The 23,895-nt window shown below is 43.8% G+C and overlaps 1 protein-coding gene across 2 annotated transcripts in view; it reads left to right on the top strand.

Annotated features, from left to right (window-relative positions):
- Nucleotides 1-23,895, top strand: part of LOC138265741 (gamma-aminobutyric acid receptor subunit beta-4) — a 603,058-nt gene that overhangs the window by 33,175 nt on the left and 545,988 nt on the right. The window lies entirely within an intron of this gene.

Raw genomic sequence — 23,895 nt, 5'->3', positions numbered from 1 at the left:
CTTCAGAATGCAACAAGCGTACAGAAAAAAATAATTTCTTAGCTAAATTGTAACTACGTAAATGTATTTGCATATTATAAAAACACATATAAAGAATTAGACACATTTCATAGACAACGGAAGATTACACACAAAGCACCTGAATCTTTTACTCTTTTTTGGGTTTTATGACCTTTTCTTTTTACCCATCAATGTTGAATAGTTAACAATCCCTATTCCAAAATCCCAACAAGACACAAGAAATGAGTTCACAATATTTGTTAAAGGGATTGCTCCGCAGAGTAGTCGAAGAAGCTCTGAATCTTCTTGATCATTAGAAGCACACATACTTGCTCCGAGAGGAAAAGGGAGTGCCTTGCCTTCACTGTGTTCCTAGTGTTTGGAGTCTCTAGTTGGCAGTCAGTTTACATCCTGTAACAGTAGGGACCCTCACTTTAGTCAGCATAAGGGAATCTCACTCCTAAAATAACCCCTGCTCACCCCCTTGGTAGCTTGGCACAAGCAGTCAGATTTATTTCAGAGGCAATGTGTTAAGTATTTGTACCCACGCACAGTAATACAGTGAAAATACTACAAATGGACACCACATAAGTTTAGAAACATAGCTAATATTTATCTAAGTACAACAAGACCAAAACAACAAAAATCCAACATACGCAAGTAAAGATATGAATTTTAAAAAATCAAATCGCAATGAAGTGCTTTGAAACACAATAGCTTTAACTGGTGCTATCACAGCATTGCGATCGAGTTGTTCCAAACAGTGTGACGCCACTTGCGAGGGAGTGAGGCACCAGTCATGGGCACGCATGAACCGATGGGGAAGTACCTTAGAAAAGAAGGCAGAGTCAAAGATGTGGTTCAGAGGAGGGGATGTGAGGCATCGCTGGAGCTGGTGCGGGGTCGGGTCCATACTGCTATGTAGGAAGTAAGATGTTGCTTTCTTACTTTTACACAGGGGAGATCAGGTGTTGGTTCCTTATGGAGGGAACGGAGGTGAGGTGGCATCAGCAGCGAGCTGTCGGTTCCTTAAGATCCGGCGGGGCCGATGAGTCCAGTGGGTCAAGACATGATGGGGCAATTTTGCGGTGTCCTGGTCATACTAGTGGGGGCCACACCTGTCACAGAGGAGTTGGGAATCATGGACACCTGTGACATGACACTCGGTTCTCATGATGTAGCGGGACTTCAGAAGCGCTACGGCGGCGTCAGGCCTATGGTGTTGGTCGCGTTCGTCACACTTCAGTGGGAACCACAGCTTCCAGTGCAAACAGCGGCCGGGAGTCGAGCAGTGGTGCTGGTTCTGGAGTCGTCCAGAGTCGATGTGCCTGTTTCTTCTTATGTTATGCCAGATTCCACTCCCAAGGACCCAGGAACTGGAGTGGGCACCTGTTGGCAAGCCAGGGTCCTCAGCAAGAAAGCCCAGGGGCTGGCAGGTGAAGTTTTGATGTCCCTGAGACTTCTTAACAGGAAGCAAGCTCAGTCCAAACCCTTGGGGAAACTTCAAAACAGGATGTACAGCAAAGTTTAGTCCGTCCTCGCCAAGTCAGAAGCAGTAAATGTGGGACAACCCAGCAAAGCACACTCAGCCAAGGGGCCTTACTCCTCCTCAAAGTTCCTCAGCTCTTCTCCTTGGCAGAGTCTTCTCTTAATCCAGAAATGTTCTAAAAGTCTGGGGATTTAGGTCCAATACTTACACTCAATTCTGCTTTTGAAGTAGGCAAACTTCAAAGGAAAAGCTTTTGTAGTGCACAAGACCCTGCCTTTCCTGCCCTGGTCCTAGACATACTCCAGGGGGTTGGAGAGTGCATTGTGTAAGGACAGACACTGCCCTATTGAGGTACAAGTGTCATCTCCTCTCACCACTTTAGCACAGGAAGACCCACGAGGATATGCAGAGCACACCCCAGCTCCCTTTGTGTGACTGTCTAGAGTGAATTCACAACCAGCCCAACTGTCATCCTGCCTCATACATGTACTCCACCGCCAAGCAGAGGCATGGAATGGATAAACAAGAAAAAGACCACTTTCTAAAAGTAAGCAATTAAACAATGGGGGAGTAAAACCCTTGTCTTCCTGGTAAACAATTTTTAAACAACCTTTAAACATGTGTAAATTTTGTCAACAATTCATATTTTATTATATCTTTACTAAAAAACACAGTCATTCTTCATTTTGAATTCAAAATTAAGGTGCTCCTATAGTGAGTGATGGCGCGGTGAAAGTGAATTTAGTGAAAACCGTTTGTGCAAATGTGCACTGAACACTATATACAAGATGTGATTAAAACATAAATTCTCTGCGATTTTCTATAAGTGGACTTATATTACTCCAGAGGTCCAGAAGTCACTTTTTAGTCTCTCAAGAAAAATCCACACTATCAAAATGTCGACGTTTTGACTCCATTTATGTAGATCAATCTATCCGGGGTCATCATCAGGACTGTTAGTTTGCTATAGGTAGCAACAGACAGTCATGGTATTCTGTGTTAGGGTGATTGTTTAATCATCTCATCATCCATTGACTTTAGATCCTATTGGTCTGTCCTCTCCCTGTAAACCTCCATATGGTTTGTATTTCAGTCCCAGAGGATGGCTGCTGCATCTCTCTTTCTAAAAGTGGCATTTTCAAACACACAATTTAAAAACCACCTTCACTAAAAGATGTATTTTTAAATTGTGAGTTCAGAGACCCCAAATTCCACATCTCTATCTGCTCCCAATGGGAAATTACACTTAAAAGATATTTCAAGGCAATTCCGATGCTAACCTATGAAAGGGATAGGCCTTGCAATTGTGAAAACCAAATTTGGAAGTATTTCACTATCAGGACATGTAAAACACACCGGTGCATGTCTGACCTTTTAAATACACTGCACCCTGCCCATGGGGCTTCCTTGGGACTACCTTAGAGGTGCCTTACATGTACTAAAAGGGAAGGTTTGGGCCTGGCAATTGGGTGCACTTGCCAGGTCGGCATGGCAGTTTAAAACTGCACATACAGACACTGGCTGGCACTGGCTTTAGTCGTGAGGGGTTACCTGGTCTCCAAGAGAAAGATTCATGTGGTAAACTGCATAAGTAAACTTTAAGCCAAACAACAGCATGCTTCCCTTTCAGCATATCCGAAGGACAGGTGCTGTCCCTGCTTAAGTGTGGCATTTTCTTCTGAGGACCATTGTCATCACCGATGGGGAAGACTCGCACCTGGCTTGGAGGTCACTACTGTGGAAGATGAGCACCCATCAATCCTTACTTCCTCACTGATCCCACCACTAACCCAAGTGATCAGTGAGGCCCCTGCCATGGTCAAGCGATGCTGGGGCTGTGAGTCTGTTAAGTGCACCATATAGTGCCAGCTAAGCCATGTCTCCTTTTAGCAGATAACGCAAGGCCCAACGTCAGAAGACTGAACGACTGCCACACAAATGCACAAAGATAATCCTGCAATAGGAAGATACCTTTGGGCCTTTGGGCCTAAGAACTGTTTGAACTCACCTACAAGTTAGTATGTGGTGATAGATAAGTGAACTTCCACCTGTGGATAACCTTGCCTAATCCTGTGTAATGGGGAAGCCATCATAGCCATCGTGGGACATCATTGTTTGGGAGAAGGACAACATAGAGGGTGTAGTGTTTAACTAAGAGCCAACGAATATGATAATTAATTAATCAGTTGGTCCCATCTAACTGTCTAGCATTCTGTTTTGTTACTTCTCCTTTTACTAAAAAGACAAGCACCAAAATGAACAGTAAATTATTGTGCCTGTTGTTAGACTGTTTGATTTTGATTCTCTAACCCCATACTATCTTCCTAAGAAGTCTTTGAGTGCTCGCCCTGATACCCTGAGAATCAAGTGCAGAAAGGGTGAACTTCATCCAGCACGCAGAGCCATAGTGGGATGAGCCTTAGGGCACTAGGGTCAAATGACCCCAACTACTATGGCTGTGGCCCATGAACACCTACTACTGACACCCACAGACTTGATTTTCCAATTCAGATGTACTTATGGAATCATACCAACCTGAAATATTGCACTTTTGCTGACAAAGGCAAACATAGTGGCTAAACCCTATAGTAAACAAGGCTGTTTGCAAGAAGGACTTGTGCTATTCTCAGTGACAAAAGAAACAACATTGTTAAGAACCCCCTTCTTTTAATGTCATCCTTGTGAAAATGGTACCCGGAGGACCATTTGTAAGGGTGTAAACATATTTTTCGTTCAGAAGACGTAATCAAATACCATATGTAACAAATTGAAAGCTTGCCATACTAAGACAATGCATGGAGCAACACATGGAATGCTATAAAAATCTAGCCAACAGGAGGGAAAATAAAATACATTCCATCATAAAGGGGAAATTATGCAGGCAAGGGATTCTTATGTTGGATTTGGGAGCAAGTACCCTATAAGTAATTATCTGTAGATTTAATGTTATGCTGAGGTAATCAGGGTTCTAAAACTAATCTGAATATTTCCTGACCAAGCTGATTATCCAGTTTATAATCTCCAATACATATCTCCTATGGATGTCTAAACATCTGGGTGATCTGGCAATCAAATATTAAGTAACATATGTCTTAGTTGGAGCAACAATAAACATGTTAGAGCCTTTACTAGTGGTTTACTATGACCTGTTATTATGGAAAATGTACTCCGAACTGGGCTGTTCCTGTTGAAACAGGTTCAAGACTTATTTGCATGTGACTAGGTCAAAAGTCCCTAGTAAAGTGGCATGGTATGGAAAATAATGATGGACTGGGATGTGGGCAGAGTCAGCTGAGGTTAATGTTTTAACACAACAGTGTGATGTCCTAAGTGTTACTGGTATGCCCAGTCCTGGGTCCCATGCTCACTGTGCTACTGGAACCAAGCTACACCCAAATAAAGATCCATGACCAGGGTAAATCCTGTCTTGAGAAGCTTGTGTTCCAGTTCAGGGAAGACCTGGAAGGTTGTGTTGAACGGTTAAGAGTGATTTGCAAATGGCTGTGTCCAAAGTGATGTGGCATGGTGTGCAAAATAATGATGGACTGGAATCCAGCCAAGAGTAAATATCAGTGGCTGGGATTAATTCAAGCATTTTACCCATCACGTTTTTGAATACTTCTGCGTTATGCAAAATGCAGCACCTGCAAATTATATTACCCATTTTGACCTATGAATAATGCATCAGCAGCAGTCAAAGTGTGTCCACAGCTCGCCAACCATCACCAAATCCTCCACATGAGAATCTCTTGATCCCTCTTTCTGCTGATTATCCAGTGCTCCATCTGGTCTCTCATAAATTGCAGACTCTGCACTAAACCTTTCAGATTCTTTCTCAATGCTAAAACATCATGATCATTCAGTACTCTGATGACATGCAGCCATACCTGAAAATCTCCAATGCTCGTGTCATTCAGTAAATCAAAAAGAGCCTAGGTCAATTAAAAAACAATGTGTGAAGCTACTTCTAAACTAGTGGGCAATAATATAAGGTCAGGCCACGCCATGTTAATCCATATGTTGATTTAATTAACCTAGAAATGTCCTTTTTGCTTACTTTTACATTTAGCTTTGCTTGGTTCCCTCATATCCATGTTTGAGAATTGTCCCCTGAGTAGTCTGCGGACTTGCTTTTGTCAACTTTAATTTGTGGACAGATGTGGTGTAACATGATTGAAAGTTCCAAAATAGTCCATAGCAGGGACCACCTTTAGTGGTTACCTCGCCCTTTGATTTCCTAGATCTTATGGACACTATTCTCTAAACTATAAACCAATGTAATGCATTTGAGGCAGTTTTCAGGGTGCTTTGGTTTTTCATGTCGAAATCCATCTCGTAACTTTAGCTTTCGCTACACTGTTATTCTATTTTTGAAGATTTTTGTATATGTAGAAATTCAGGTAGATCAAGTAGATATGGCAGTTGCAGTAGTGTAAGAGTAGTGAGCTAAGAATAGGGATTGACACATCGTTGCTAGGTATGGAGGGACCTATCAAACAATGACAATTTTATAATTTTCCCTGTTGACTACTGAATATTTGAGGAGAGAATGGTCGATCTGAGTCTTGGCTTGTCAACAGCTCTTTCACATGTTTTATTAGGTGTACAGCTGTTGGACAGTTTGGTGGCCAAGTGAATCATATCACTTACCCTCTGATTACCAGCTAATCCATCAACTAGTTCCTTCCTCCAATTGTAGATGTCTGGGAACTGAATGACAATCACAAAGAAGGTTTTAATGTTCCATATTGTTTTATTTCTAAAATTGCAAAACATTAAAGTATTGTCATTTAGAAGTCTTCACTGAGTTGCACCAAGATGGTCGATAATTGAATGCTTCAAGGTGTCATGGACCAGGCCCTAGCGAACAGTGTTCACTGATGTGAGGCGAAAATGTGATGCAAAGGTCTTTGAAGTGCAATGCTGGGCAATGCTGCAAGCTTTGATCTTATTTATTACCTTCAGCAACTCATTCAGGTCTATGTGGTGGAAGATAGCAAGAACTGGAGCAAGGGTGTGCATGTATATGATGAAGATTTAGGGTTATTTGTTGTGGCTTTACAGATAATTAATATCTTTGAGTCCAAAATGCTAGCCAGTGTTGTGGGAGTGTACCTTCTACTTAGCTCACTAAATTGTAGCTGGTGAATTTCATCTTTTTTTGTTTAAAATGTTACATTTTATCTGGCATTAGCACCCAGCTATAATGTCATTTTAACCTTTGTTTGTTTTCGGTGCAATTCTGATAGTTAAAAAAACATATATAGATATTACCATAAATAACTATAATATCAATGTTGCCTTTGTTTTTTTAGTGAATATACATGTTGGTCAATTTGTGGAAAAAATCATTTATATGGCACACTATGAAAGTAAGATGAAATGACATTGAAATACCATTTTAGCATTGTTGGTCTTTCTCTTCTGCCCATTATGGATAAGGTCTGGGTATCTTATAAAGGCGTTTTGAGGAACTGTAGCTCTCGGGGATACCATGTGCAGTCACAGTCTCCTCTAATACTGTAAAATTCATAATATCATCTAAACACAATTACGCTACTCTCATTATAGACAAGGCAGACATGGCATTTATGCAGGAAGGGCATTTCATCTGGTTACCTCAGACACTAAACCAGTGCATTGCTTCCCAGGGGTCACTCAAACTCGGAAACTGTGGAAATTTCAACCCATTTTTTAGTATTTAATAATACTACCCAAAGGGGTTATTGACAACTACAAAATCTCCAAAACCTATTTGTCTCTCCCTAATTATTGTTACTCTCATATCCTATGTCTCTAATTAACTCCAAAAAGATCATACCAATTCTTTGTAATCTGAAACTCACTGGTGTGACTTCTGACCCAGTCTTCAGGCTGGAGTCTTGGTGACTATTGCACACACGTTTCTGGCTCCCCTGGATGCCCAGATTATCAGACTCAAAGTCACAGAAGGAAATGTCCCTTTGGACTAAAACAAAATTACCTTTATTCCCCTTCTGAAATAGCCAATTTAAACCTTTTCATTTTATCAATCCTCAGGACCATAACCCATTTACTGATGCTAGCAAAAATGTTTGAAAAGTTCATGCCCAGCAAATTTAGTCCTTTCTGGATACACACTGAAGGCTGTCATCAATGCAGTTTGTTTTCCAACTTTCTCATACTACAGAAAGAGTTTTAATCATGTTTTGAGATGACACTCGCAGGTTCGTGAATGAAAGGACAGACTGCCTGCTTGGGATGTTTCATCAACTGGATAGACAATGACCCATTCTGTCACTCCATTCTCCTTTCCCATAGAGAGCTGGGGTCTGGCTTTGCTATTAATACCAGGTTTTATTACTACAATTAATGGTATGCTGAACTTCCTTCATTACAGATCAGTGAGTTACAAAGAGCAGGGAAATGACTGTATTAGACTTATCAAGAGTATGACTAGAAAAGAGCATATTATTCCTGCTAGAAGATCGTTTAACTGGCAGTTAGTTTGAGAAAAAATAATTTTAAGCTTGCCTCCTGGATGTACAAATGCTGAAACAGCAAGGATACTAAATACTTTGCCAACAGAATTCCTGCACATAAGCATAGATAGAAAAAAGGGAATGCAGTCACAGTTATGAAAAATGTATTTTGCGAATAAGGTGTGACAGTAGGCATTGAATTTACCTATCATCTCTGGGTGACTGCAAGTCACCATATATACGTTAGACAATATTATTCTGCAGGAGTGAGATATTTTGGATTACAGCGTACTCGATAGTACATCTGCTCTAATTGCTATATACATATTTTTTCCAATCACTAGTGCATTTGTGATATAGAAGAACAGGAAATAAAAACCTTCCTGTTGCGAGTGCACTTTAATTGCAAGGCAGAGGTTGCTGCAAATAACGCGCTCTTTTTGTCCTAAAATTAATTCAGCACTGGTAAATGCCAGTTTGGGCTCCACGTGGTTAGACAGTCTGCCACGTTAGTTAAACAAGAAAGTTAAAAGGAGCAAAAGCAGGTCACGAAAGAAAAATAGTTGCGTTCATTGGGTTGTTTAGTGCGAGAGGGATGTCCTCATGACTGAGTTAGTAACTTGAGGCTAATATTTTGCGATTTACAGAACGTCATACTGCAGTTTGAAAAATTGAAGCGTTTACTACTGCCAAATGGCTTTTTATAATGGGCTAAATGCCCTTTTGGAAGTCTGAAAAGTCTTTCCTACTGTACAAGGCCTTTTGTGATCCTTTCCAAAGGGCAACATTGAACAGATTTGCAGTTCTGAAAGTATCAGTGGTTTGTGACTGTATTAGCAGTTGCAAACCATTGATCAATTACTGACCCATAGTTGAGTAGGCAAATGGGAAGCTGACCCCAATGGACAGCTTTACCTTTAGAAATCATGCCAAACCATAAAAGGAGGAGAGGAGCAGGCAGAGGCCCAGAGAACCTGTCTCTATCCAGCCGCTCCTTCGCATGAACATATGAACACTCCTGGGAGGCCAACAGTATTTTTGCCGCCTTTACGTCTCATAAATGTAATCCTGCACAATCCCTCTTTGGTAAAATGGTTACCAGATGTATCTTCATCGCTAATGTTTCATTCTCAGTATTGACAATGGACCCGAATCACAAAAACAAGCATATATTTAAATTGTAATGTAGCCCTGTGTGAGGGTGTAAACGTGTGACTTTTGGCAATTCATACACATTTGCAGTAGTATGCCTGAAAAGCAGCATCAGTCTCAGATTTTTAGCTGCACAACTGGGAATTGTATGTGACGTCTGCAATTTCACAAATGTGGAGCTGAACAAAGGTTACACATTTGCACTGAGGAAATCGCAGCTTGCAGCTATGACCATAAAGTTCTCTTTTTTTCCTTCAGTGGAAAAACATTTTCCTCAGGGGAGAACCCCTTTCTCCTACACCCCAGAACGTCCGAGAATACCCCAGTCCCCTACCCACAATGGGCGAGTATTCACTTCAGTCCTTTGGGAAAGTAAGTCCCCTACAGTTTCCATGGTGGGAAAGGGTGAGAGAGGAGTTTGTGAATGCAAAAAATCACAAGCTTTTGGGGGGTTCAGAAACTCTCAAGGCAAACCATGCTTTGATTCTTTCACTAGCCCACCACTTGCTTTGGATTTACTGTGATATAATAGGACACTGTTGTGGCATACAGTTACACAGTAATAAAACCATGCATGCTTCTTTGGTATCCTTTTGTGATAGGTAAAAGATGAGCCATAGTTGGCCTCGAGTGTTCTATGAAAAAATGCAGACAAATAAATACCCTTTTCGAGAGTCTTTCCATTTTTCACATTCTATAATAGCTTCAATGCATATGCCTTTTCCCATTCCCCCTAGCCCAGAGTCCTCAATCAATCTGATAATTTGCCCTACAATAGCACTTATATGCTCACCATTTGGTAGCTGCATGTTAGGGCTGGTTCCTGCCATCGCCATTGTGACTGCAGATCTCATATATCCACTTACTCAGTCCTTATCCTTTTGCTTGGCCTTTCAGGTCTCTTTAGAAAGCCTTGTTCTGTTTATTGGGAGGTTGATGTTACTCCTTATGCTTTTCATCCTTTTGGCTTGCCCAATTCTTCAGGCCTATATCTCCTTTGGCAGTTTCCTTGGTTTGTATTCCTTCCTTCCTGGTGCGATTGGGGTCTCTACCTCTTCTGATCAAAAGCTTTTGCAGGAAGCAGTCCTTACCTATTTTACTGCTGGTTTCTTTGTCCTCTTTATGAAGCACACCATCGTGTCTATGCTGCTTCCTGGTTTGCCTGCTCCTTGTTGCTCCTTGATTTGCTGTTTGTCCCCATTTGTTTGCTGTGCCTTTTTCTGGCATGCCACTTACCAGGTTGTCTCATTGACCTTTGACCTTCTTTTTAGATGTGCCCCTTCCAGCTGAGCCTCATGTTGCCCATGTTGTGGTTTCCTTTTTTTTAACAATCAGGCTGCCCTGCTTTGGTGCCTGTGCTCGTGCACTGATGGGCTGCTTCCTTGCTGCACGTCCACTTGCAGTTGTGGCCTCTGGCACAGCAGTAATGTTGCACTACTATGTGCAGCTTCTTGCCTCAGTCACAGTGGTCCGCAGTCAGGTTGCTTTTCAATTGGTTGTGGCCACTGCTGTTTCGCTCACCAGCTGCCAAACTGCTTCGTCAATTGCTCTTGCATTCTGCTCTCAGTCAGGTCTCGCTGCTGTGATCTTGCTATTTCATGGGGGCACATGCTTTATTGGGACCCTCTTCCTACTCCATGCCATGCTCCGTGACTTCGAAACCACTACAACAGGGGCAGCTCCTCCACTGCGGAGGAGAGTCACACCACTAAAATGCCCCCAGAAATGCCCCCAAGACGAAAAATAAAATGGTATCGAAGTTAATTCAGTACCATTTTCTTTTTCGTCAACTCGTCGTGAACCGAGAGTAAGGTCGGGTATGGGGCCTGCTGAGTGGCAGCAGTGGTGGTCCGCCTGTGCACTAGTTTATAGTGCACGTCACTTTGACCCACCGTCTTGCGACAGCCAGCCTGACTAGCGCACTGTAAACCTCTCAACGCAGCTGTCATAGACAGCTGTTGAGAGCTGTAAAGATTGAGCGGAGAGCCATGCGGGCTCTCCGTGCTTAACAGCGTGCTCGGCGTGTCCGGGAGGGGCACGGAGCACGAGCCTATAAATAAAGAAGGAACTGCGGTGACGCAGTTCCGAGTGTGACAGCAACTAACAAGGTCTACGCGTGGTTATTCAGAGCGCTGCGCCACGTGTCTACAATGGCGACGAGCGGGATCCGTGACATCGCGCTAGCAATAATGACAATATAAGGAGGAAGGCATAGCGGTGATTAAACGTACCCGAAACGTGGTGTAGTGTCGGCCACTTTATAAAAAAAAAAAAAAAAAAAAAAACACGTGGTGCGGTGTCGGCCGCGGTGAAGAGGCGAAGGCCGCGGTGAAGAGGCGAAGGCCGCCGGTGGAGCCCGATCGCCTTGTGTTGCACATCGCGTCTGAAGAAGGTGGCAGCTCGGCTTCACAGTCGGGGAAGCCTAACACGGTGAGCCCTGCCCCGCCCCCAGACGAGGATTGGCCCGTGGAGCGGATCGCTCCGTACAGCGCCCTGCCTTCTGGCGTGTACTGGCTGCCGAGGAAACAGCTGATCGCTCAGTACGGCGCCCTGCCTTTGGGCGTGTGCTCCTTGCTGAGGAAACAGCTGAAACTGACGCACTGTAGCTGACGCGTGTGTTCTCTCAGCAGAGCGCTCTGCTTATGAGCGTCTCTATGTCGAGAGGACAAGGAAATTCGACTCGCGCCTTCCCCGAGGCCAAGAAAGCCTTCGTTAAGGAAGGGGAAGGCGCGTAGAGGAAAAAAAAAACGGAAAGCAAAGACAAAGACCACGGGAGTGCAAAGGAGGGGGTGTAGCTGCCAAGTGGGCCCCCAGAGAGAAAAACATAATAATAATAGTAGTAAAGAACAGTTTAAAGGAAAAAAAAAAAACAGTTTCAGAAAAAAAAGATAAACACATAAGGAGACATTATTAATGCTGGCAAAACACGGCGTTGAGAGAGTGCAAAAATGAGCGCCCCACAGCAAGACAATGCTTATAATGCCAATCCTCCTCAACCACCAGGGAATCCGCAACTCCCAGCACAGCTAAATAATAGTATTCACTCTTCAATTGCTTCATTACCACCGTTTAGCCAACTGATTGACCCAGCCACAGCTGCGCCAAGGTGGCGTTTGTGGATAAATCGCCTAGAAAACTATTTTTGCGCCACCAGAGAGACAGATGGAGCAGTGCGTAGGTCTGTAATGCTGCTGATGGGTGGAGATAAGCTACAGGAGCTTTTTGATTCTCTCCCTGATACAGGGGATAAAGCCGATTTTGACGCAGCAGTGACCGCTTTGAATAGGCATTTTGATCCTCAACTTAACTCAGATTACGAACGTTTTAAGCTGAGACAGGCGCAACAGACCGAGGTCGAGTCAATGGACATGTTTTACGCCAGGTTGAGAAAACTGGTGAGTTCGTGCACAGGACTCAACCAACAAGAAGAGATCCGAGCACAGATCATTCAAGGATGTCGGTCTAATGTTTTGAGAAAGCTTATTCTTCGGCAACAGGGCATGTCCCTGGATGAGATTCTGATTCTGGCGAGGTCACATGAATTGTCATCAGTGCGAGCAGATGCTATGGCTGCAGTGAGAGGTCAGTCGTTAGCTGCTGCATCATCGACTCGTGCAGTTTCAAGTCAAAGAGGAACAAGTGGATGCTGTCCAGACACGTCAGGCAACATCTCGTAAGCAAAACCCTGTTAAACCCAGTGATAGAGCCTGTGGAAGCTGTGCCTATGAACATCGACCGAACGCAGGGTGCCAAGCCAAAGGGCAATCATGCAACCGCTGTGGTAAGCCAAATCATTTTGCTAAAGTGTGCAGGTCCAGGAGGACCAAGCCAGGAGAACAGAAAGGAAGAGACACGAATGTCAGAGCTGTATCCAAAAGTGCGGAGGAAGTAAGGGATCATGCGACAGCGAGTGGTCCGGTCTTGGAGGAAGATGAAGAAGAGGACATTTTTGTAATATCCTTTACGGGGGGAAACCAGGAAAAAAAAGACCGCCGCCCATGAGTGATGTTCACGTCAATGGCACACTGGTCTCTGTACTCATTGACACAGGAGCGTCTGTCAATGTCATGGATGAAACCCTTTTCAAAAAGTTAATACCCGCCCCCCCACTCACCTTGACAGCTACTAAAATATATAATTATGGGGGGGGAGACCCCCTTCCCCTCAAAGGAACCGTGGAAGTGGCTGTAAGTAGTGGAGATAGATCAACAAAGGCAAAGTTTTATGTCGTGGCTAGGGATCATGGCATCTTGCTAGGATGTCACACGGCTGAAGAGTTAGAGCTAGTGTTCTTTGCGCGTCAAATATATGACACTCAAGTGGAACGCCTTCTCCATGAATTCCCGCAATTATTCGAGGGACTAGGATGTTTGAAAGGAAAACGCATCAAGTTGCACATAGACCATAACGTGATTCCAGTAGCTTTACGACATCGTCGGGTGCCATTTCATCTACGGCCGGTCGTTGAGAAGGAGTTGCAGTTGTTGGAAGAACAAGGAGTCATTGAAAAGGTGGATGGGCCTAACCCCTGGGTGTCGCCGTTGGTGATAGCACCGAAACCGAAACAGCCTGGAGCGATTCGTCTCTGTGTTGACATGCGCCTGCCAAATAATGCTATCCGGAGAGAGAGGCACATAGCACCCACTATGGACGACATCATTGCGGATCTGACTGGGGCCCAGTGGTTTTCAAAATTGGATCTCAATGCGGGGTATCATCAGTTAGAACTGGAGCCTGAGAGCCGGAATATTACTACCTTCTCGACACATGTGGGGCTAAGAAGGTACAAGAGACTAAGTTTTGGAGTGTCGTCGGCTGCCGAAGTATTTCAGAACGCGATTCGAAAAACGTTGTCAGGATTACCGGGCGTAATCAACTTAAGTGATGATATCTTGATATACTCCAAGACTAGAGAAGAGCATCATCGTCATCTAAGGGCGACATTGAAAAGGTTGACTGAGCAGGGTTAACACTTCATAAGAAGAAGTGTGCTTTCTATCAAAACTCGGTGGAGTTTTTCGGATATGTGTTTTCAAAAGATGGTCTGCAAGTGGACCCACGGAAAGCTGAAGCAATCCGTCAGGCGCCTGTTCCGCAAAATCCAACGGAAGTTCACAGTTTTCTAGGGATGGCCACTTATTGCGGAAGGTTTATACCACAACTTGCCACCATGTCTGAACCTCTTCGACAACTCAAAAAAGGGCAACACCGTTGGGACTGGACTCCAGACGCGCAACAGGCGTTTATGGATATTAAAAATGCGTTGCTTGATAAGTCGACTATGGCTTATTTCAACCCCAGTAGGAAAACTGAAGTGGTGGTGGATGCTAGCCCCGTCGGGCTTGGAGCTGTGCTCTTACAGGAACAGAGGTATAAAGAGTGGGTCCCTGTTGCATACGCCAGCCGGGCATTGTCGGCGGTGGAAACACGGTATGCACAGATCGAGCGTGAAGCCTTAGCCATTCGATGGGCGTGCCGCCATTTCCACCTGTATTTGTATGGACATGAATTTCAAGTAGTGACTGACCACAAGCCTTTGGTCCCATTGTTTGCAGGTAGCACACGTCTTGCACCTCCGAAAATTGAGCGATGGACTGTTCTACTTCAACCTTATAGGTTCACAGTTGTATATCGCCCTGGTGCTAATAATCCTGCAGATTATCTGTCTCGACACCCGTCTCCGCAGGTGTTTGATGTTCATCAAGAACAAGATGAAGAAAGTACTGAAGTTTTTGTTAGCATGGTTGTGCAGTCGGCATGCCCTAATGCTCTTCTCATAACCGACATTGTAAATGCTACCCAAGAAGATGCCATGTTGAGTCATGTCAAAGAAGCATTAAGTCACAAAAGGTGGAAGTATTTTCTAGAGAAGACCCACATGTCCTGCCCTGATCAAAAGGTGGCTATGCAGAGTATCTGGAAAGTGCGCGATGAGCTGTCTACCGATAATGATGGGCTGGTTCTGAGGGGAAGGCGAATCGTGCTTCCACAATGTCTCTGGTCGAGGGTGATCGAGCTGGCTCATCAAGGGCACCAAGGGGCTGCTAAAACCAAAGCGAGATTACGTGCTAAGGTCTGGTTCCCGGGTATGGATACTCAGGTTGATGAGATGGTAGGGAGATGTCATTCCTGCATCATTACGTCAATAGAGCCTCCGAGTTGTCCAGTGGTAACTGAACCAGCCACTCTGAAACCCTGGACTAAAGTGAGCATGGACTTTGGAAGTTTCCCAGATGGGAGATTGACTGCTGTTCTGATTGATTCATATACCAAATTCCCAGTGGTGGAAGTTGTAGCATCAACAGCGTTTGAAAATGTACGGCCAGTTCTACAAAAAACTTTTGCTTTGTTCGGTCTACCTGATGAGATTCGAACTGATAATGGTCCTCTGTTCCAAGGGCAAGAGTTCAGGTCATACCTGGACGGTCTAGCAATTCGTCATCGGAAGATAATGCCTTATTGGCCTCAGGCAAATGGGGACGTGGAAAGGTTCATGCGAACTCTAAACAGGGCTCTAAGGATTGGAGTAGAACAAAAGGAAAACAGTGAACAATGTCTGTATCAATTTTTGAGTGCTTACCGTCAAACGCCTCATAGCACCACTGGTTGTGCTCCCTCCTCTTTGATGTTCAAAGTATCTCCACGTGATTGTATTCCCTCAGGTCCTAAATGGAAACCTCCTGTTTTAGACGCAAAGGCCACTCAAAACCGGCGAGAAGCTACTAATCTGCGGGCGAGTGCCCAACGGCGAGCTAAGTATCGAGGGTTTCAAGAAGGAGATCGAGTGGTAGTGAGATGTCGGCGAGGAGGAGTAAAGTTCAGAATGTCATTTGAACCTGATGTGTGGGAAATAATTGGCATAAAGGGATCCATGATAACTGCAGCCAGAGGGAGACAAAGAGTGACACGAAATGTATCACATTTTAAGAGGGCTGGTCTGAGAGAGTCAACTAGTGAAGAAGGAGAAATCGAAGACATGACCTATGATTCACCGCCATTGACTGAAGAAGGGACTGGTGTTGCTGAGCCAATGGTGATCGAGCAAACCCGGCCTAGTTCTGTTCTTGAACATGGAAGTGGTAGTACTACAAGTACGAGATATGACCTGCGCCCTAATCCTGTGCCGAGCAGTCAGCTGAAAGACTTTGTTTGTCGAATATGATTGCTTGGAAAGTAAGTGTCGGGGTCGTCTGTTATTGCAAGCACACTGTGGGAAGAACGATGTAGACAGTGTGAACTGACCTCCAGCTGTTTAAAGCCGACTCTGTGAGTGACACGAGGATTTAGGGAGTTAAGAAACAAAAGTTAGTGTGTTTTCAGTTATTCGTTGTTTGGGATATTTCTTTCAATTTTATTTTGGAACTTTTCGTGCGATAATATTTTCGTTGATGGCTTAAGTTTATCTTGTTAATCCCTGTCCATGTGGAGTAAAACATGGGGGAGATGTAAAGATTGAGCGGAGAGCCATGCGGGCTCTCCGTGCTTAACAGCGTGCTCGGCGTGTCCGGGAGGGGCATGGAGCACGAGCCTATAAATAAAGAAGGAACTGCGGTGACGCAGTTCCGAGTGTGGCAGCAACTAACAAGGTCTACGCGTGGTTATTCAGAGCGCTGCGCCACGTGTCTACAAGAGCCTGCAGAAGCCTGCAGTGCCCTCGTGAGCACAGAGATAGGCCACTCTGTCTAATCCTGCCGCTTATTTCATGCTGGTTAACAGCATGAGAGCAGTGCTAGGACTGGTAAGTAGGTTAGCTCAGGCTCTGGACGTGACCTCAGGAAAAGAAGAGGATCAGAGCAAGAAGGACATGTCTGCACAAGTAGGTAAGTGACTTTTGAATTATTTTTCTTTTTTTAAACTAAATATTTTACTCACCCACCTCTCCACTGCAAAGCTGCCAGCCGCCACTGCACTCCACCAGCTTCCTGGTCACCTTGTTCTCGCTGTTGGCTGCATTTCTTGCTGGTGCCTTGCTGTTTCCTCAGGTAGCCGAACTCCCTGCACAAAAATCAATCACAGCAGCTGCTTCCATGCTGATTCCCTGATGCCTTCCTCTGATTGCTGCACTCTCTGCTTCCCACTCACTTTCCAGCAACTTCAGGCAGTTCTTAATGAGATAGGGGATTCCAACAGAGTCTTCCAATAGCGCAATGTGCCAGACAGGTGCTGCTCTGGTTCCCGACTGGCCTCCAGGCTTTATTTGCCCGCATGGGTGTGCCATGGGCACATTCAAAAATTACCCCTGACCTTGCCTCAGCCGGCTGAGGTCAAGAACTCTTGGGGCTCTTTGTCTTGGTGCTCCTTGTTCCTGGGAGTATCCTTCTGGTGTACATCTACACTTGTTTTTGTTGTTGGGGGGAAGGTGGTGCCACTATTTCCTGTCCCCTTCTTTGACCTACAAACCTTCCACTCAGTTATGGGTCCGTCCGCGTTAATATATGCTTTGCATACTGAGCCTCAACACTACTTGGCTTATTGCATTCTTTCATAGCAACATGCAAACAATAAATAAAACAATTTGAGAATGTTTCCCTTATTCAGATCGTAAATCAGCTTCATCAATACTCTCCATACAATCAGCCAATCAATGTTTCAATAGAAGGGTCGTTATGGGCGTTGTGGTTATGGGGAGGAGTACTATAAGCCTGATCCGATGCCTGATCCTGGGCCTAGAACCTGTTGTTCATGATAAAATGGGATCTCGCTCTTGGGTGACCATCTTCCGCCAGATCATTATGGACACTGCTTGAAGTCTTCAACATCTGTGTGGTAACCTAATGCACTCCGGTCCTTGAACTTATGGTTTTTTTCCACTCAAATATTTCGACTAACAAACCTGTAAACAATGATTCTCAGGTGAAAGGTTCAAGGCTGGAGAAAGTGCCCCTAATGATCTGGAGTGAGGTGGTCCCTCTTTCGGCCTCAACAATCTTTCATATGCAACCAGGGCTTTTTCATGGCCGTTTGCTGGTACCATAGCTGCAGAGCATACTCAGAGATTGACTCTAGCATATTCTGAGTTGTACAGGCATAGAGCTCCTTCAGTGGTTTTATGAAAGATGTCAATTGTGATTTCTTAATTAATGTTGCCTGTGATGGTATTGACGATGTAATTTGTAATTCCACATGTGATGTCATCAACGATGTCTTTTGAAATGTCACCGGTGACATAATTCATTTGTGACATTGTTAGTATTTTAACATGGATTTTTTATGGTTCAATTGCTCACTATAACTGGAAAATTTCACTTGCTTTTAGAATTTGCCTCACAATGTATATGAAAGGAGATATTTTTGCTAACAATTTTGTTATAAATAAATGCTGAGCAGGTGCTATTATTTTTTGGCCTGTCTTGCATTCTTTTTTTGTTTGCTTTTCACAAACAAGCTCTCAAAAGTAGAGTCGCTAACGTGAAACAAAAAGACAATAGTTCTGATGTGCAGGGAGATTTCTTCAAGCATTTTGGGTTCTGTGGGAGTTTTCCCCCTCCCAGCAGCGCCATGCTTCATATAATGTGGTCCTCATGCATAGTTCCAGCGGTCGTACATACGCAAATATGAGTTAGCAATAAAAATAACCTTTGCAATACTTCATACCAGTTCATTGTGCACTGTATCGCGAGGCATAACAAGGTATGCGACCAGCTACGTATTTGGGATGTACCTTGAGTAATGTATTTTTATTAGACAGGCATACACAATAGTTTCATCATTGAAACTAAAAATGTGTTTTATCAAATCAGGATATTTTCGCCAGCAGCTCTTTTTAGATTCTTCTATGAGTATTCTGAAGCGTGTTGCTTTTCACGAAAGGTATGGCATCAGCATTGAGAAATGCCCTTAATTAAGTGCAGGAAGATAACTGTATTTCAGTAATCACTGCAGCTTTGTCTAACTCGATTGCGTAACAAAGCACATATCCTCGTGAATAGACCTGTTTTAATGTTGTGTCTTACTGTGTTTCCAAAGTGGCTTCCTGATCACATTCAGTCAATGTTTGGGGCTCAGTGCCAGCTCTATCAGCGTACGCACGGCAGTAATGTGAGTCATCAGTTTCGGATGGCTTTTGGTAATGTAAGAGTGAATTTCTGGTTAGGCTTGACGTTATCTGTAGTTTTCTCTTAGTCACATCACCTTCACTCTGAAAATGTATCTGGCATAAATGTGTTTCTTCCAGAACCAAGTGCTTTCAAATAAACATAGATAAATAAACATAGATTATGCGTCCGGTTCACAAAGGTAAATTCAGTCATAAATGAACATTTACTATTGAGTAAAACGTTTTTATACCCACCAGGAATTCAATAAAAGATTACTGAAAAGGCACCGATCTCTTCAAAAGTGGAGAGAAGTCTGCATGCATAAATCCCACTCAGAGGGTTCGAAGTAGGTGCACCAAGGCATTGATATTTTATATAAATATATATATATATATATATATATATATATATATATATATATATATATATATATATATATTTATATATATATATAGAGAGAGAGAGAGAGAGAGAGAGAGAGAGAGGCTCTCGGCAGTGGGCTGCAAGCCTGGCCCTATGCGTAGAACCTGTTGGTCATCGATGAAGTGGGATCTCGCTCTTGGGTGACCACCTCCCAATATATATATATATATATATATATATATATACACCCTAAGGTAACTATAACTCTATAACGCACGCCCTCACCATGCACTGCTAATTACCCACAAAGTACGGCACTCATGACATCTTTGATACCATCATAGATAATATCAATGTAATATTTGCAGTAACATTTTTGACAAAAAAACAGTCCAGGGCTGGGGCGTGAGTTATAGTTACCTTAGGGCCCTAAATCAAAATACAGTGTTTAGAAGTTAATCTACAACTCGGGCTATCTGGTCTTGCTGGACCAGCGCAAAGCCAAACATTCAGTCTGATCAATGAATCATGGGCCGGATACAGAAGTCACGCAGACCCACTGACAGTGCCTTGCTCACGTCAATGGGTTGATCCAAAGAAGGGGATGCATCGTAATTGCAGGCAATGCGTCCTTTCCTGATTTGGGCAATGTTGTTGATGCGTCAATGTCCAGAAGCAATGTGTACCTGTTGTAATGCATCATGCTGCATCAGCCAAGTCAGGGCTGCATTGTAAGTTGGGATGGTTGCGTAGCCCATTAGCGAGTGGTGTCTGTGGCTTTGATGCAGGCAGTGGCGAGGCATAGTTTCTACAGTGGGATGCGTTGGTTCCAAAAGACGTGGCAGGTTTGATGTGTCTGTTCCAATTGACGCACTGGTGATTGATGCATCAGTTCCTTGATTTGCAGCACCACACTCACCTCCAAGAGCCCAGGAATGGAACTGGCACCATTTGGCAGAGCAGGACTCTCAGCAGAGGAGCCAAGGTGCTGGTAGCAATATGCAGGTGAAGTCTTTGATGTCCCTGAGACTTCAGAAACAGAAGACAAGCTCAGTCAGGCCCTTGGAAAAACTTTAAGGTGCAGGATGTGTAGCATTAAGACCATTCCTCCCACACTCAGGCAAGGAGCAGCAGGCAGTTGGCCAACACAGCAAAGCAAACAGCAAAGTGGCTGCCTCTCCTGGCAACACAGCGGTCATTCTTCATGGTAGAATGTCCTCAGTCCAGAAGTAATCTGAGTATATGGTGTCAGAGATCCAGTACCTATACCTAAAAAGGCCTTTGATGTAGCTGTGACTTCAAAGGAACTCTCTGGAGTGCACAAGGATCCCTTTCAATCCAGCCCTGGCTCCAGAGTACCAGTAGTGGGTAAATCAGCCTGGACACAACCTATTCAGATGTAAGTGTGAACTACCTCCCCCTCTCCCTGCCCAGGAATACTATCAAGATGCAGATGAATGCAGATTTATCCCCTGTTACAAAGCCCTTCCTCTGTTGTGGCTGCCTAGTGAGAATGCGCAAGAGTAGCTGTCACCTAAACCCAGATGAGTATTCAAAGATAGGCTAAGGCACAGAATGTTTAAAGTAATAAAATGCCAATGTTCCAAAAGTGGCATTTCCAGATCTGCAACCGGCTTTACTAAAAGATGTGTTTTTAAATTGCGTGTACAGTGACACCAAACTCCACTTTTCTATCTTTTCCCAATTAGAGATGTCTCCTAAAATATGTTTTAAGGTAACTCCAAGGTTAACTTATGAGAGAAATAGTCCGTGCAATAGTGACAAATTGATTTGAGAGTTTTCACTATCTGGACATCTTACACTTAAAGGTACATGTCCAAGCATTTAAATGCACTGCACCCTGCCCTTGGGGCTTACCCGGGCATAGCTTATGGGGGACTTACATGCAATAAAAGGGAAAGTTGGGGCCTGGCAAGTGTAGAAATGGCAGTTTAAAACTACACACACAGGCCATGCAGTGGCCGGCCTGAGACATGTTTGAAAGGCTACTGTATTGAGTGGCAAAATCAGTGCTGCAGGCCCACCAGTGGCATTTTATTTAAAGGCCCTGTGCACACATAGTGCTCTTTAGCAGGGACTTACCAGTAAATCAAATATGCCAATCATGGAGAAATCCAGTTTATCACATTTTAGACACAGAGCACATGCACTTTAGCAGTGGTTGGCGGTGAAAAAGTGCAGAGTCTTAAAGCCAGCAAAAACGAAGTTCAGTACACAGTTAAAACAGGAGGTAAGAAAGCAAAATATCAGGGGAAACCATGCCAAAAGATGCCAAGTCTAACAGCTACTAGGATTATGTAGGATGGAGACTTAAATTATTTGGCAAAGTTATCTTAATTACATGGCCATAAGGTAAATCTATAATTATGCAGTAAATGCTGCAACTACAAAATTACGTGAATCCAGTGGCCTTCACCATTGCCATTCTTTTTGTAAAAATGTATTTATGAAAGCTGCAACAAATGAAACATCAGTGATTAATGTGTGCTCATTGCTAAATGAACACCGAAGAAAACAACTTTTTCAAGCAAGTTACCACGAGTTATGGATTGCAATGCAACCATGTCAAATTTCAAAGGTTTGTTGTGTCTGAACCTGGATCCATAAACCAGGCCCAGATTTCATAACACTTTGTACAGGGTTTGCAAACCCACTGTGTCATATTGTGGTGATATTTTTTTTCAGTACAACAGTTTAGTGGGTGGTCCACAAAAATATAAACCGGGCCCTGCATATGTCCTGCCACTGTGGACTTTTCTACGGTCAAGAGCTGAGAGGGATCTTGTGGCTTTCCCCAAGAAGTATCATCTGTGCTGACAACTATCTCTCCTCTTGTCCCATCTTTTTTTTTGTATCTTTGTTTATGCTTTTATGTTGTAACTCTTAAATAAGATGCAATTACGTCGTCACACATTACAGTTTTAGTGTATATCCAAGGATCAAATACTATCCAACCTGTAGTGTCTCTTATTACATCAGTGAGTTCAGACAAAAGCAGTACGATACAATGAGGACACACCTGATATCCTCCTGAGCCCTCCACCTTCGATACAGTTTATGTCTTTTTCATCCTATGGCGCCCAGAGCACATTAGAAACTTGTAGCATATCCATTGGGCAATCTCTATCTGTGCCCTGAGTTCCGCTTCCCTCGTGTTCCTCCGTTTCTTTACCAATTAGGTATTTCTTATCAGCCTCCCAATATTGTTTAGGTCTGCTGGTTGGAGGTGTTAGCTCATTATATGTATCTGTCTGTGTGTTGCAGTATAGCATGTCGGTGTGCCATTCCTTTACTGTCAGTAGCGGCCCTCGATCCCATCTTATGGCTATCCATATTTATTAAGTTTGAGGTGTGTAAAGTATATCCTATTTATGTATTTGAAGTGTATCAAGCGGTGCCTGCCATTTAGGGAGATCCTGCTCGTCAGTTAATTGTATCCCCAAATCTCTCTGCCATTCCATTCTAGCCTTTTCATTCTCACGTGTCTTCTGCAAATGTGTATAAAGTCTAGACACTAACTGACTGGGTTTGGCATCTGTAATAATCTTAGAGAGAGACTGCATGTTCTGGTGGTTCCTACAGCTCCTCACCTAAAATAGCATCCATTGTGTGTCTGGCTCTATAATAGTGATATTGCATAAGTGGGGTCGGTGCCTGCACCTGCTCTGTTATAATTGTCCAGGTGCGCATACTGCCCTCCTGGAAAAAATCTCCCATCTTCGTAATATTTAATTTGTGTATTTCCTCCACTGCTTTGTCGCCCCCCCCCAACGCATACCATGCACACAACTCCAGAGGCATGTGAGGGGAGTACAACAGGGAGAGCCCCTGTTTGATCATTAGACCATGCCAGGCATTTACTGTAGTGTTTAAGGAAGGAAACTCCCCATAACGGCGGAATGGGGGTTGAAATATCCTATTGAGCAAGGAATTTTGGGGCAGCCATCTCACGTTCTAGTTTTTGATATGGCAATTCCTGAGAGCCATGTATCCAGGTGTGGGAAACATGGCATGGGTTACCTTATAGTACACCTCTCGATCAGGTGCATTGAGTCCACCCAAGTCGTACAGGAGGGTCAAAACCCGCCACTGCACTCTCGGCTGCTTTCCTCCCCAGGCTCCTCTTATGAGCAGGGTCCGCAAGGTTGCAAACACTGCCCTCGACAATATCATAGAGATATTCTGGAAGAGGAATAGAAATCTCGGGAGCACCACCATTTTCATGAAGGCTATTCGTCCCATCAATAAGAGCGTCAATCTGATCCATCTCTCCACATCTCTTGTCAGCATTTTAATTGCTGCATCATAGTTATCCATCATTACTATCTTGGGGTCCGTGTGGATTTGGATTTCTAAATACCTAACTGATCCT

Source organism: Pleurodeles waltl, chromosome 2_1 (assembly GCF_031143425.1).
Source record: "Pleurodeles waltl isolate 20211129_DDA chromosome 2_1, aPleWal1.hap1.20221129, whole genome shotgun sequence".
NCBI lineage: Eukaryota > Metazoa > Chordata > Amphibia > Caudata > Salamandridae > Pleurodeles > Pleurodeles waltl.
This window is presented reverse-complemented; position numbering and strand designations above follow the sequence as displayed.